The sequence below is a fragment of the Rana temporaria genome, chromosome 9 (assembly GCF_905171775.1).
Source record: "Rana temporaria chromosome 9, aRanTem1.1, whole genome shotgun sequence".
Lineage (NCBI taxonomy): Eukaryota > Metazoa > Chordata > Amphibia > Anura > Ranidae > Rana > Rana temporaria.
This window is the reverse complement of record NC_053497.1, coordinates 100,835,845-100,850,136: the sequence shown is the minus strand read 5'-3', so window position 1 is coordinate 100,850,136 and position 14,292 is coordinate 100,835,845.

The window sequence follows — 14,292 nt, the reverse complement described above, 5'->3', positions numbered from 1 at the left end:
AAAAATCCAGTTATCTTTAATCCTAGTTAAAGTGCAGCAGCTGCCTTTAAGAAGACCACATTGCAATGCTTGTCTATGGAGTGCCTCCAGTGTAGGGGGTGGCACATCTTGGATAGGTCTGGATTGATCCTGGAGGGTTTTAATGGCTAATGCAACAAAGCAAGGGGAAGTGTGTCTGCAGACTGCTGAGAGGAATGGAGCGGACAATAAAAAATGCTAGCAGGGTTTTTGGAAAAAGACTGAGCTGCTGACTGAACGAAAGCCTGCCATAGCTAACCACAATTGGGTGGAACCTGAGAAAAGCAAAGAGACTGCTCATCGTGGAGGACCTTGGTTTGGAAAGAGGGACTGTCTCAGTAGGATTTAGAGAGGGAAATAACTGTAACTCTTTTTCTGTCTGAAGACTTGTACTGAGCCAGAGCATGTGTCCACAGATCCAGAATTTAAAAATAATTCAAAAGCGACGCGGGAAAGACAGGCATAGTTTAACATGGTGGAGTACTTTTACACCATGTTAAAGGTGCACTATCTTTGCGACGGAACTCGCGACAACGTAACGACGGGAAAAAGCTTTGTGGATCACCGTAACTCCTAATTTGCATACCCGACGCTGGTTTACGACGCAAACTCCCCCCAGCGACGGCCGCGGTACTGCATCCTAAGATCCGACAGTGTAAGTCCATTACACCTGTCGGATCTTCTGCCTATCTATGCGTAACTGATTCTATGAATCAGTCGCATAGTTAGAAACAGAGATACGACGGCGTATCAGGAGATACGCCGTTGTATCTCTTTTGTGAATCTGGCCCTAAGTCTTTTTCCTTAGCCAGATATGGATTAGCATATTGGGGATGTCTGTTTTTAAATGACACTATTTGGGCATTTTTCGTCTGGTATAAATGTATACGTATGATTACCATATTCCACCGGTAGGTGGGTTCTGCAAAGTATTCCTGTTAATGTGAAATAATGCGGTTCTATGACGATATGTTCAATTGGTGTATGAAATTAAGGATCATTGACTCTGTGCAGCATTAATATGTTAATATATCGCATGCTTTCATCATCCCAATGATAAGACACGACTAATGTCTGCTCTGTCTTCCGCCCTTCTAACCACCAATAGAATGCGGATGAGCACGAACGTTCTAATCAATAGTCGTGTAAGAGGGATGTTTAAGGGATGTGATGTACGCCGGGTAGCCACGCCCTCTGTTGAAGTCGGATGTGACGAAACGCGTCAGGGCATGGCTACGACGGCGTATCCAGGAACCACTAGGAGTGCGCTCCACCACCGTAACCAGATAGGTGTCTTCAGCAGCGTGCATTCGGCACAAGCGTGACCCCCAGTGAGCGGAGGAGAGCGGTGAATACACTCTATATGCTTATTTACAGTGATTTTATTGTACGTAGATAGGAAGCGGGGTGTAATTTTACGGGTTTATTTTGTTATATTAAAGCGGAATTACACTATTTGGTGCTTCTGTTTTTTTATGATTTGTGAGTTGGAATTTAAACCTTGGCTGTTTCCAGAATGATGATTGGAGGTCAGATCAGGAGGATCTAATTAATTATAAGGCTCTGTTTAATATGCTATTTGGTGAGTGTGAACCCCAGAGGGGTAGTGTGCCTCACGTGCTGCGTGGTGAAGATTGGAAGTCGGTGGAGGGATCAATACCATTCCTTGAAAACACTTCTTTTACTTCTCTGAACTATGCCTTTTTGACCTACCTGTGGACTTTTCCATTTTTTTTTTCTACATTGGACTCTATCTTAGCGCTGTTTTATCATTATATAACCACTGTAGGCTATATGTTTTTGATATCATTTTTGTATTCTTGAATAGATGAAATTTCATCTGTTTTAAACAGCTGCTGCTTTATATAGATTGCATCACATTACACTGTAGGGTGTTTTATGATACTGATATATATATATATATTTAATTTTTATTATTTATTATCTCTTCCTTATATAATAATATCTCATCAACGAGTAGACTATTGTCTTTTTGCGCCGAGAAGTGCACTGTGTTTGTTTCCCCTTTGCTGCTACCTTTAGTGCACTCTTCTCATATAGTCAGTGATATGTTTGTTATTTAAAAAATAAATAAAACAAAAGTTTACAATCACTTTAAGAGACTCACAGGTACCCTCTAGTCACAACTGTAACGCCTAAAAGAGGGCATACCCTATGAAGAAGTAATTTAAAAAAGGGGGACTGGGTGGGTGGGCACCCGGAAGCAGCGACGACGTGTACTGGGAGAAGAGGGCGAGCATAAGAAGCCCCACGCTCCTCCCACAAACCCAGGCAAGCCAATGGCTAGCCTTAACACTTGTGATCGGAGCCTGAATACCGGATAGTAACCAGCGCCCTACCCCAACCCTAGCGACCTGAGGTGTGCCGTGGTCGCCCGTGAGGGTACGCCTAAAAGAGGGCAAAGAGACACCAATTTAGGTACAGTAATAGTTTAATGACAACTTGAAACAGATACATGCTTAAACCAACAACACCTCAAAAGCCTGCCTAACCTCTGCGTGGGGGTCTGGAATGTAACGCTGGAAGCACGAGGACCGCCAGCGGCCCATATACTTAATGACATGAGCCGGGACCCCCTGTCTGGAAGCTGCAGAAGCAGCACCGATTCTAAAGGAATGTCCTGAGAACCTATTCGGGTTAAACCCCAACCTCCCAACCAGAATCCTTATATGGGAAATGAACTGGGATGAGGAGAGGGCCAAGGTAGGAAAGGGAAGCAAGGGGCTCTCAGGCGGAGCTGCGGCCAATAAACCCACAAGCCGGTCCAAAACCTTCACCGGACACCAGGCCATGTTGGAGCTATAAAACTTAACAACGAACCCCTGCCCCACCTGCCTAGTCTTGTTATTGGGCAGCTGCAATGAAAAATGATCCGGCCACCTGATGAGATCCCCTTTGCGGAGAGCAGGGGAGTAGGGTCCCGCTCTGGCAACCTCCCCAGGCCTGAGGAATCCGAAGAAGCAGAGGAACACTGCCGCCTCCAAGACCAAGCTGGGACCCACCCCGAAAGGTGACAGGGCCAGTAACTCTGCCAACCCCCGCACCATGGACCCTGAGATGGGCAGACGTGTCACCACCGGTCTTCCCTGCACCTTCTGGATACCCCTGAGCATAGCCCTGACGGGATAAGCCGCAAAAATGGACGGCGATGCAGGTTGAGCCAGGGAAAAGTAATGCTGGATACCTGCTAAGTACACCTTGATGGTATTATGCGACAGACCTAGACCATCCTGACAAAAAGCCATGAAGGCCAACATGTAACTGATATCATGACCTCTGGTGCAAGGATGAAGGGACGTAAATTTACAAAAACACCTCCAAGCCGTTTCATAGGCCCTGCGTGTGTTACTGGCCAAAGAACCATGGATAAGTTCCGCTGCCCGAGACCCGAGGGTTCTCAGTCCAACCTCAGCTGGGCAAATGGCGGCACCGGCAAGCCCCTCCGATCCGCCTCCGGATGCTGCCGAAAGAAACGAGGGAAATCAGACCTGGACAATGCATCTGCCGCCCCATTGTCCACCCCACTGACAAATTCCCCCCGAAAGTCAAAATTAAATCTGAGCCCCAACCAGGTCAGCCTGCGCATAAACGCCATGATTGTGAGGGAACCTGACCTCCCCTTGTTAATGATAGCCGCGGTGGCAATATTGTCGGTAAAAAACACGACCGTATGACCAGACCACAAGGGCCCCCAGGTATATGCTGCGGCCACAATGGGGATAATTTCGAACAAAGCGGACTTTCGGGAAAATCCCGGAATCTCTGCCACTTCCAGAGGCCAGGGCCCAGCGAGCCACTGCCGCCCGCAAATGGCCGCAAAAACCACTGATGCGGCGGCATCAGAAAACACCCTGGGGGAGGCTGGGGTGGGGAGTCGGATGAACAAGGACACCCCATTCCAGTCCCTCAAGAACAGATCCCACATGAGCAGGTCTGCCCTAGCATCGGCCTCTTGAAAGAGCGGCAGGAGAGCCAACAGGCGAGACACAAAAGACCTACCCTGTGGGATAATGCGCATGGCGAAATTCAGCATGCCTAAGAGAGACTGCAACTCCCTCTTAGAACATACTGGGGATCTAACAAAGCCATGGATGACCCCACGAATCCTGACCAGCTTGTCCTGTGGCAAGCTAGCAACCATTCGCACCGTATCTAATGTGATCCCAAGGAAGGTAACTGTGGTAGCTGGACCCTCCATTTTGTGGGCAGCCAAGGGGACATTCAGATCCCTGAACAAATCGGTAAGTGTGGCAAGATCCCTGGGCGCCTGAGCCGGGCTCTCCAGCAACAGGAAGTCATCTAAATAGTGCAAAACCTTACCACACCCCAACCGCTCAGCCAACACCCAGTTGAGTGCTGAGGCAAATGTGTCAAACAGCCACGGGCTGCTTTTGGATCCAAATGTCAGCTTGGTTGCAAAAAAGAACTGCCCCCGCCACTTCATGCCATACCACGGATCAATTTGAACAACACGCCCCCCCTCACCGCAACCCCCTACCCGCCCCCCCCCCTAAACTATACAGTAGTGAAGCCTCGATAAATGGTGGGAACAAAAACGGCCCAATGATGAAGCCCTTGGCCAACTCCACCCCTAGCAACTCATCCACCAATTCAGGGAATTTCCGACAACAAATGTTCGATGTGAGCTTGTTGTCGGAAAATCCGACCGTGTATATGCTCCATCGGACATTTGATGTCGGAATTTCCGACAACAAATGTTTGAGAGCTGGTTCTCAAATTTTCCCACAATAAAACTTGTTGTCAGAAATTCCGATCGTGTGTACACAATTCCGACGCACAAAATTACACGCATGCTCGAAATCAAGCAGAAGAGCAGCACTGGCTATTGAACTTAATTTTTCTCGGCTCGACGTACGTCTTGTACTTCACCACGTTCTTGGCATTAGGAATTTCCGACATTTGTGTGACCGTGTGTATGCAAGACAAGTTTGAGCCAACATCTGTCGGAAAACAATCCACGGTTGTCGGAATGTCCGATTGTCTGTACGTGGCATATATTAAACCTTAAGATATGTACAGGGAACACATTCAACCTTATCAGCGCTTTATTTTTTCATCCAGGTGTTACTGTAGTGGTAAGAGGAATGGAGGAGCTCAGCTATGAGGAAAGATTAGAAGAACTGAACTTATTCACTCTTGAGAAGAGGAGAATAAGGGGGGATATGATCAACATGTACAAATATATAAGGGGTTCATATAGTGAACTTGGTGTTGAGTTATTCACTTTACGGTCAACCCTGAGGACAAGGGGGCACTCTCTACGTCTAGAGGAAAAGAGATTTAATCTCCGAATACGGAAAGGTTTCTTCACAGTAAGAGCTGTGAAAATGTGGAACAGACTCCCTCCAGAGGTGGTTCTGGCCAGCTCAGTAGACTGCTTTAGGAAAGGCCTGGATTCTTTCCTAAATGTACAGAATATAACTGAGTACTAATATTTATAGGTATAGTTGATCCAGGGTAAATCCGATTGCCTCTCGGGGGATCAGGAAGGAATTTTTTCCCCTGCTGCAGCAAATTGGATCATGCTCTGCTAGGGTTTTTTGCCTTCCCCTGGATCAACTGTGGGTATGGAGTTGGGTGTATGGGATTGCATTGTGTTTTTTTTTTTTTTTTGTGGTTGAACTGGATGGACTTGTGTCTTTTTTCAACCTGACTAACTATGTAACTATGTAACTATTATTTGGTAGTATGGTGGTCCTATAACACCTGTGTGAACACACATTGCTGGTTCCTTGTTGCATCTTGCATACAGAAATCCTAGGGCCAGATTCTCGTCCAGCGGCGTATCTCTGCGGCGGCGTAACGTATCCGATTTACGTTACGCCGCCGCAACTTAGACGGGCAAGTGCTGTATTCTCAAAGCACTTGCTCCGTAAGTTGCGGCGGCGTAGCGTAAATCGGCCGGCGTAAGCCCGCCTAATTCAAATTTGGATCAGGGGGGAGTGTTTTATGTAAATGTACTGTGACCCGACGTGATTGACGTTTTTCCCGAACGGCGCATGCGCCGTCCGTGGAATTTCCCAGTGTGCATTGCTCCAAAGTACGTCGCAAGGACGTCATTGGTTTCGACGTGAATGTAAATGACGTCCAGCCCCATTCACGGACGACTTACGCAAACGACGTAACTTTTTCAAATTTCGACGCGGGAACGACGGCCACACATTGTTACGCCGCACTGAAGAGACTTACGCCTGTCGGATCTAACAGATATCTATGCGTAACTGATTCTAAGAATCAGGCGCATAGATACGACCGGCCGGACGCAGAGATACGACGGCGTATCTGGAGATACGCCATCGTATCTTCTCTAAGAATCTGGGCCCTAATGTACAAATGCCAGTACGAAGGCATTTCTCACAGCCACCAACAGGAAAGTGAAGCCTTCTGATCAACAGGCCCCAATTGACTTTCCTTGTACCATTCTGCTAGGTCCCCTGGTTCTTTCTGATTTGTGTGCAGCAGGATGCACCGATCTCTGTGCTCCCTTGACAGAAAAACAAACAGTTAATGGTGCAGCAACACAAGAAGTCTATTTTTGAAATGGGACTATTACTCTTTTATCCAATTAGAATGTTATAAAACATATTCAGTAAAAAATGTGTCTTTCCGCCTTGTGTAAAGATAATACTTATGGGTTTAATGTTGAGAAAACTACATTCATATTTATTTCCGAGAACTTCTTTGGGTCTCCCAGAATTCCATCTGATACAAATCAGAAAAGGGGATCTTGGCTACTTCAGCTGCTGTGGGAGTTTATAAAACTCTTTGATAACCTGACACTATGTTATTAATCCATGAAATCATGATCATATCCTTTTCACTTTCACACCTCAAAAACAGTCCAATATAAATATTGTACTGACCTTTGCTGGATTCCAGGTCTGCAGGAGTCCCTATGCTACTAATGGATAATTGTGGTCTTTGTTTCCTCACCAGCAAAAGTGAAAACACATCACACCAACCTGACATGTGTAAAAGCATTCTGTTAACAATTAGGAAGGGAATGAGTGGATCAGCCAAATGTTTCAAGGACCTACAACCTAAACAAAGGTGGGAACCGTTTTTTTTTTATTATGATCTATTTAAGTTTTATAAGATAGAACATTGCCAAGAGCAACAAATGTATTGTTAAAGATTTAATCGAAATCTGTTAACAAATCCCTTAGACCCCTTTCACACTGGGGCCGCGACCACCGTTAGCGTTAAAGCAGCGCTCGTTTTAGCAGCGCTTTAGCGATGTTTAAGTGGTGCTTTTCGGCCACTAGCGGGTCGCTTTTAAACACAAAAAAGGGGGTTAAAAACTCCTGTGTTGCAGTGCTTCCAAATCGATTTTCAGGTGTTTTGGAAGCGCTGCCCATTCATTTCAATGGGCAGGGCGTTTTGGGAGCGCTGTACTGTATACATCGCTTCCAAACCACCCCAAAGATTCTGCTCGCAGGACCTTTCCTAAAGTCCTGCAATCGCACTGCCCCAGTGTGAAAAGACACTGAAATTAATGGGTGGCAGTTTTAGGGCGCTATTTAGAGGCTATTTGTAGCGCTAAAATGCCTGAAAACGGCCTCAGTGTGAAAGGGGGCTAACATTTACACAAAATACTCTTCTTAAGCCTTGTATACACGATTGGATTTCCATTGGACAAATCTGTGGATTTTTGTCCAAATTGGCGTTGGCCGTGAACTGCATACAGAGGGCAGAACTTTTTCAGCCAAAATTCACAAAACGATGTGTTTTTTCTGCTCTTTAGTGCCACTCTTTGGGCAACTTCTGCTAATAATGTGTTATGGTTAGCATTGGTTTGGAGCATGCGTGTTTGTACTTTGGATTTTAGTCCGACTGACTTCTGTACACACAATCGGATAATCCGACAGAACACATTTGTTGTCGGACAATTTGAGAGCATGGCCATCCAACATTTGTTGTCGGAAATTCTGACAACAATTGTCCGATGGAGCATACAGAAGATCGGATTATCCGATAAAACACGTCCATCAAGCAATTGTTGTCGGAATATCCAATCGTGTGTACGGGCCTTTATGCCTCGTTTCCACTGAGCGGATCGGTTCGGTACAATTCGGTACGGTACGCTTTTTTGGGTGTTTCCATTATGAAAGCGTGCCATAAAAACGAACCGTACCGGACCATTCTGGGTCCTGCTTCAGATGTGGGGCCATAGAGAATGGAACGGTTCCATTAGGGCGGACCTACAAATACATCTCACTGATTGGTGGATGTGCTAGGCTTTTTTTCTAAACCTTGCATGGTCCCAGATGGTCCTATTTGCAGTGGAAATGCTCTGCAGAATAGACCGGACCATTCTAACCCGTTCAATTCTAAGCGACCCGAACCGATCCGCTCAGTGGAAACGAGGCATTAGATCTCTCTCCAGTGATGTCAACGAATGTCTAAGCCATCTGGGACAGTCCTCCTGACTGGCTGAGACACAGTAGCGGCGCCATTGGCTCCAACGGCTGTCAAAGTTAGTCAGCCAATCAGGGGAGAGAGAGGGTGGGACAGGTCGGGGCTCTGTGTCTGAATGGATACATGGAGCTGTGACTCGGCTCTAGTGACCCCATAGGAAGCTGCTGACTGTGGGGGCACTCAATAGGAGAGAGGGGCCAGGAACAGCAAAGAAGGACCAGAGAAGAGGAGAATCCGGGCTGCTCTGTGCAAAACCAACTGCATAGAGGAGGTAATCATAACATGTTTGTTATTTCTATTTTATTTTTTAAACAACACTTTACAATCACTTTAATACGTTTGTAAACTCAACATTTCATATTCCTGATGTGTGCCTGCTGTACCATGTACTTGTATGAAAAAGTATCCTATTCTCTTTGTATTGCTTCCCTTGTGTGAAATCCCTGGTGTTCCTGCCAGTCAACCTATTTTTCTATTAAAAACTGACCACACTAAGCAGGAAAACACATTGTGGTCAGTTCTCTAGCTGTGCTGGGAACCCAGTCTGCGTTCCTCCAATGATCAGATTTGTCTTGACATGCCCCCCTACACAGTCTTTCACTGGGAAGATCAGTGTGCTGCAGATTCTCCTCTGCCCCTCAGTTCTTATGCAGCTGAGAATAGAGGGAATGTGATTACTAAAAAGGGTATTTATAATGTTTTTGTATACCTATACATACATGTTTTGCTTTTTATTTCAATTTGAAACTGAATGGGTTGCTTTAGATGGTGAGGGTTTACAATCATTTCAAAATACCCTTTTCTTTTAATGAAAATGTACTATATGCCCTCCTAATCCAGTGCTGTATGCTGAATGTTACAAGAGTAACAGACAAACTCCTCATCCCAGATGTCATCTGCACATTTGGAACTGCAGCCTAACCAGTTATAGAGCATTGGACAGCCTAGTCATACACTGGTGCCTATAACTGGACTATGCACTCACTGTTATAACAGGAAAGAAAAGGGAACATTCTGAAAATGTAGACTATCCATAAAATCTACAGTATCTTACCTAATATTTATTTTTGTGACTTTACCTCTGCTTTGAATAGTTGCTAATGGAAAACATATTACAACATGTAGGTTTAACCCAATGGAGCTACAGTAACCATCCACAAGGTCTTTACAAAGTTGAGCAATATGACCCTTTTTCAGGACTTTTGTACTCAGAAATGTCCACAGTAAACATTTGCAGAAAGAACAGCAGTATCTTCGGTCATATGCTATGTTACTTTTGCCTTCCCTAGCAAGCCATCTCACTTGCACTACTACAATAACTACTTGCATTAGGCATGGAGACATCCATGTCAGATTACAAAAAACACTATCTACAGTGAGGGAAAAAAGTTTTTGATCCCCTGCTGATTTTGTACATTTGCCCACTGACAAAGAAATGATCAGTCTATAATTTTTATGGTAGGTTTATTTTAACAGTGAGGGACAGAATAACAACAAAAATATCCAGAAAAACGCATTTAAAAAAAGTTATAAATTGATGTAGTGGTGCGTTGCTACGAGTTACTAAATCCACGCATATTCACCCTGCTGCCAGACATCCATACGTTACAATTTGTAGACAACGAAAATTATTTTGTTTTGTTTTGTGTTTTTATTTGGGGGATTGAACTTGGTTGGGGAAAGGGATATGGGATGCTCATAGGATGAATTAGTGTTTACAATGTTATAGCAGTTCACTCATTACATTCGCATTTCCTCAATTAAGACAAAAAAAGGTGGACTCTAATCTTGACAGCTGCACTTCAGAACATTTTCCACCTCTGCACCATCCCTGCAGACTTTCACCTCCAGGACACTTCTCCTCATGCACATTACTTTCCTGTCACAGTATTAGCACTCCACAGATGCTCAATAGGGTTTAGGTCTAGAGACATGCTTTGCCAGTCCATCACCTTTACCCTCAGCTTCTTCAGGAAGGCAGTGGTCGTCTTGGAGGTGTGTTTGGGGTCGTTATCATGTTGGAATACTGCCCTGCGTCCCAGTCTCCGAAGGAAGGGGATCCTGCTCTGCTTCAGTATGTTAAAATACATATATATGTTGGCATTCATGGTTCCCTCAATGAACTGTAGCTCCCCAGTGGCACAGCACTCAGGCAGCCCCAGACCATGACACTCCCACCACCAAATTTCAAGTCTACAGGACCGTGGTTTGGTTTCAACAGAACCCCTCTTTTTCCACTTCTTGATTAGAGTTTGAACACTGCTAATTGACATTCTCAATTCCTTGGATATCTTTTTATATCCCTTTCCTGTTTATTTTTTTATTTAATTTTTATTTTTATTTATATCAGGAAACCGGTCCACAGAGACCACAATAACAAAACAAGCAAAGCAACAATGGTACAGATAAAGATACATGTGCATAGATTACAAGATTTGAATATAAGTGATGTAAGTTTCATCCTGATTCTAAGCTGATCTGCCATTGGAGGCTGATTAGATGTGACGGTGCTCTCGGCTAGGCCTCCCCATGGGGTTGGCCCAACCGCTCACCGTTGGATATCTACATGCCTATATGGGTGTCTAGTGTTTCTGGACGTGGTAATCCCATATGCTATATCACTGCGGATTCAGTCCCCTGTGTTTTTCTAAACATACAACAGTAATAAAGAAGAGCAGACCCCTAAAGTACAGAGAGATAGTGAGAGATGATAGAAAGGGATTGTACAGGTGGAGGTGGGTGGACGTATGAACATGGACTCTCCTAAATGTCTAGAAGACATTATTATTTCAGTGTGTGGTATATATCCCAGGAAGGGAAATCTCTGTGTCGAGTAAGTAGTTCTCAGGTAATCGGGTCTTCTCCTCTAAGGTCTTGTCCTTCTTCTGAATATTTAAATATATTCCATAGTTGCCATGTGTTCGAATATGTTTCTCGCCTATCTTGGTTCGTTAAGACCAGGTCTTCCATTTTATTAATGTCATCTTCTTTTTTGAGCCAGGATTTAATAGTCGGCGGATGAGGGGTTCTCCATAGAAGCGGAATGCAGGCTTTGGCAGCATCTAGTAAGTGGTGTACAACTGATTTTTGTAGACACGAGCAGGGGTGTCGTTAGCATGTAGGAGGAAGTATGCCGGGTCATCCGACACATTTCGGTCTGTACATTTTTTAACTATCCAGCGGACCTCTCCCCAGAAGTTTTGGTTCTGGGGGCAGGACCAGAAAATGTGTAGCAAGGTGCTTTTTTCCTCCTGGCAGCGCCAGCAAAGATCCGTTGTAGGAAATAATTTACTTAATAGAGCTGAGGTCCTGTCCTGCTGTGGTCTCCTGTATTTTGGTGCATAGGGAGGATTTGTGTGTGAAGTTGAGGATGTGTTGTTTTTTGTTGGTGGAAAAATGGCAGTTTAGGTCTCTTTCCCATTTACTGAGGCTTGGAAGCAGATATTCCCCTGGTGGTGTGATTAGCATGTTATACATGAGAGACAGCGAGTGAGGCAACACTCCTGTCTCTGTGCACAGCTCTTCCAGTGTAGTGAGAGGTTGGTTGGTAGCGTTGGGGGGGTGGTATGCTATTAAGAAAGTGGCAAAGCTCTAGAGCTCTCATGAAGTCAAGGCGGTACTGGCCGCCAAGATCCGAGAGTTCCGTTATTGTTTTCCAGCGACCTATTTAGCTGAAATGAGAGGCTTGGTGTAATCCTGCCTCACTTAGAGCGCGGAACTTCTTGTCTCGCATGCCTGGTTCAAATTGGGTGTTTGATGGTGTTTCCTATCAGCGGAAGTCGTTTGAGATATGGTAGAATAGCATCATAGCACCATGGCGCTCTATGAAGGGGGGTCTCACTCTGCGCCTGTTCTAGCTGTGTCCACAGCTTGGTGTCTTTATGTCGGCACCAGTCTATAAGCCTACTTAGATGTATCTTTCGGTAGTAGGTGTGAATCTCTGGCATCGCAAGGCCATCTTAGTGCTTTTGGAGGGAGAGTATATTCCTGTGGAGATGGGGTCTTTTCCCGGCCCACAGGAACGTAATGAATACTGAGTGTATTTGTTTGAAGTAGCCCGCCAATATATGAACAGGGAGGGCTTGTAGAAGGTAGAGAAACTTGGATAAAATCGTAATTTTGAGGATATTACAGTGGCCGAACCAGGAGTGTAGGCCACCGGTCCATTGTTTTAGTAGGTTTTGGGCGTTTTTGAGGAGGGGTGGGAAGTTACGTTTGAACAGTTGGGAAAGTTTGGGGGGGATGTGCGTACCCAAGGTCCGAGGTGTTGTTGCAATATGGAGGCTATGATTTCGGTAAATAGTTTAAGGTCGGTGTTTAAGAGGGATATAGGGTGGTAGCTTCCACATCGGGCCGGGTCTTTACCTTCTTTGGGTATCACCGACATTTGGGCTTGTAACGTGGATATGTGTACTTTTGCCCCCAAGCTAAGGTCATTAAATAGTTTTACTAGGTGGTGGCCCAGCGAGGGGAACAAGGTCTTGTAGTACGGGATGGTAACTCCATCCGGGCACGGGGCTTTACCCGTTTTGGCGTTACTTAGTGCTAGTTGAAGTTCTGGTAACGTGATTGGTTCTTTCAGCAGTTCTTTAGCATCAGCTGGTAGGGATGGCATGAGGGATGAGGCTATGTATTCCGATGTCATGTCTTGGGTGCGTTGTGGCGTGGTCAGGTTGTATAGGGAGTTATAGAAGGACCTGAATTCCTGTGTAATGTGTTGGGGCAGAGAAGCTTTCCGCCCTGTAAATGATACTATGTGTGGTATATAAGTTGCTAGTTTTTGTGCTCGTAGGGACTGGGCCAAGAGTCTCCCGCACTTGTTGCCCAATTCGTATATTTTTTCCCGACAGATCTGAGGTGCTGCTTTGGCTTTGAAGTGTAATAGATCTGTGATTTGTGTGCGGATAGTGTCAAGTTCAATTTTTAATTGTCTGGTTGGGGTCTGCTTGTGAGTCGCCTCTACTGATTGTAGTTTGTGTAACAGGGAGGTCAGTTGTATTGTTCTCTGTCGTTTGCTTCAGGAGCCATGCTTAGTAAGCACACCGCGAATCACAGCCTTGTGTGTTTCCTATACCAACCCCTGTGTCAGGTCACCTGTGGCCAGGTGACAAGTGCACCCCATTGGGGTCAGGGATGCACCACAGGGTAGTGAACCCTATAGCCGACTGCTGCTATCAGAGAGGAAGCGTGAACCCAAGATTCCCCAGGGTGCGGAGTCTAAGACCCAGCTTTGTGTTCACCAGAGCCTCTAGTGGTGAGGATGGCCTTCGCCGCAGCTGGATCCAGGTCGCGACCCCTGGGATCCCCTAGGTCACGCTCCGCAGGGAGAGAGGGGAAGCAGCAAGCAGGACAAGCGATAGTGATGGGTAAGCCGAGGTCAGGGCAACAGGCAGACAAGGGTAATCAAGGAACAGGCCAAGAGTCAGGGAAACAGGTAAACAGGAGAAGTCAGAGACGAGCCAAACTCAGTACACAGAAAGGATAAACTAGCACACGGCAGACAGGAACAAGCTACAAACAAAGTTGAACAGCACCGCAGACTAGCAGTGCAGTGGTTAATATAGGCTTCCTGGGATGGCCTGGGGTGGAGCCATACAGGGAGGAAGGTGATAAAAGAGAGCCAGAAAGAGGGTCAGGCCTCTAATGAACACATGGAGACAGGTAAGCTGTCAGACTTTATTGCATATCCATGACACCCTGAAACACCTTCAGGAGTGGTGTTAAAGTCAAAGTATTGTTCTCTCTCTCGTTACGTCTGCTAAGACTTCCGGGTCCTGAAGTAAGCTTTTGTTAAGTCTCCACGGTGATCTTTAC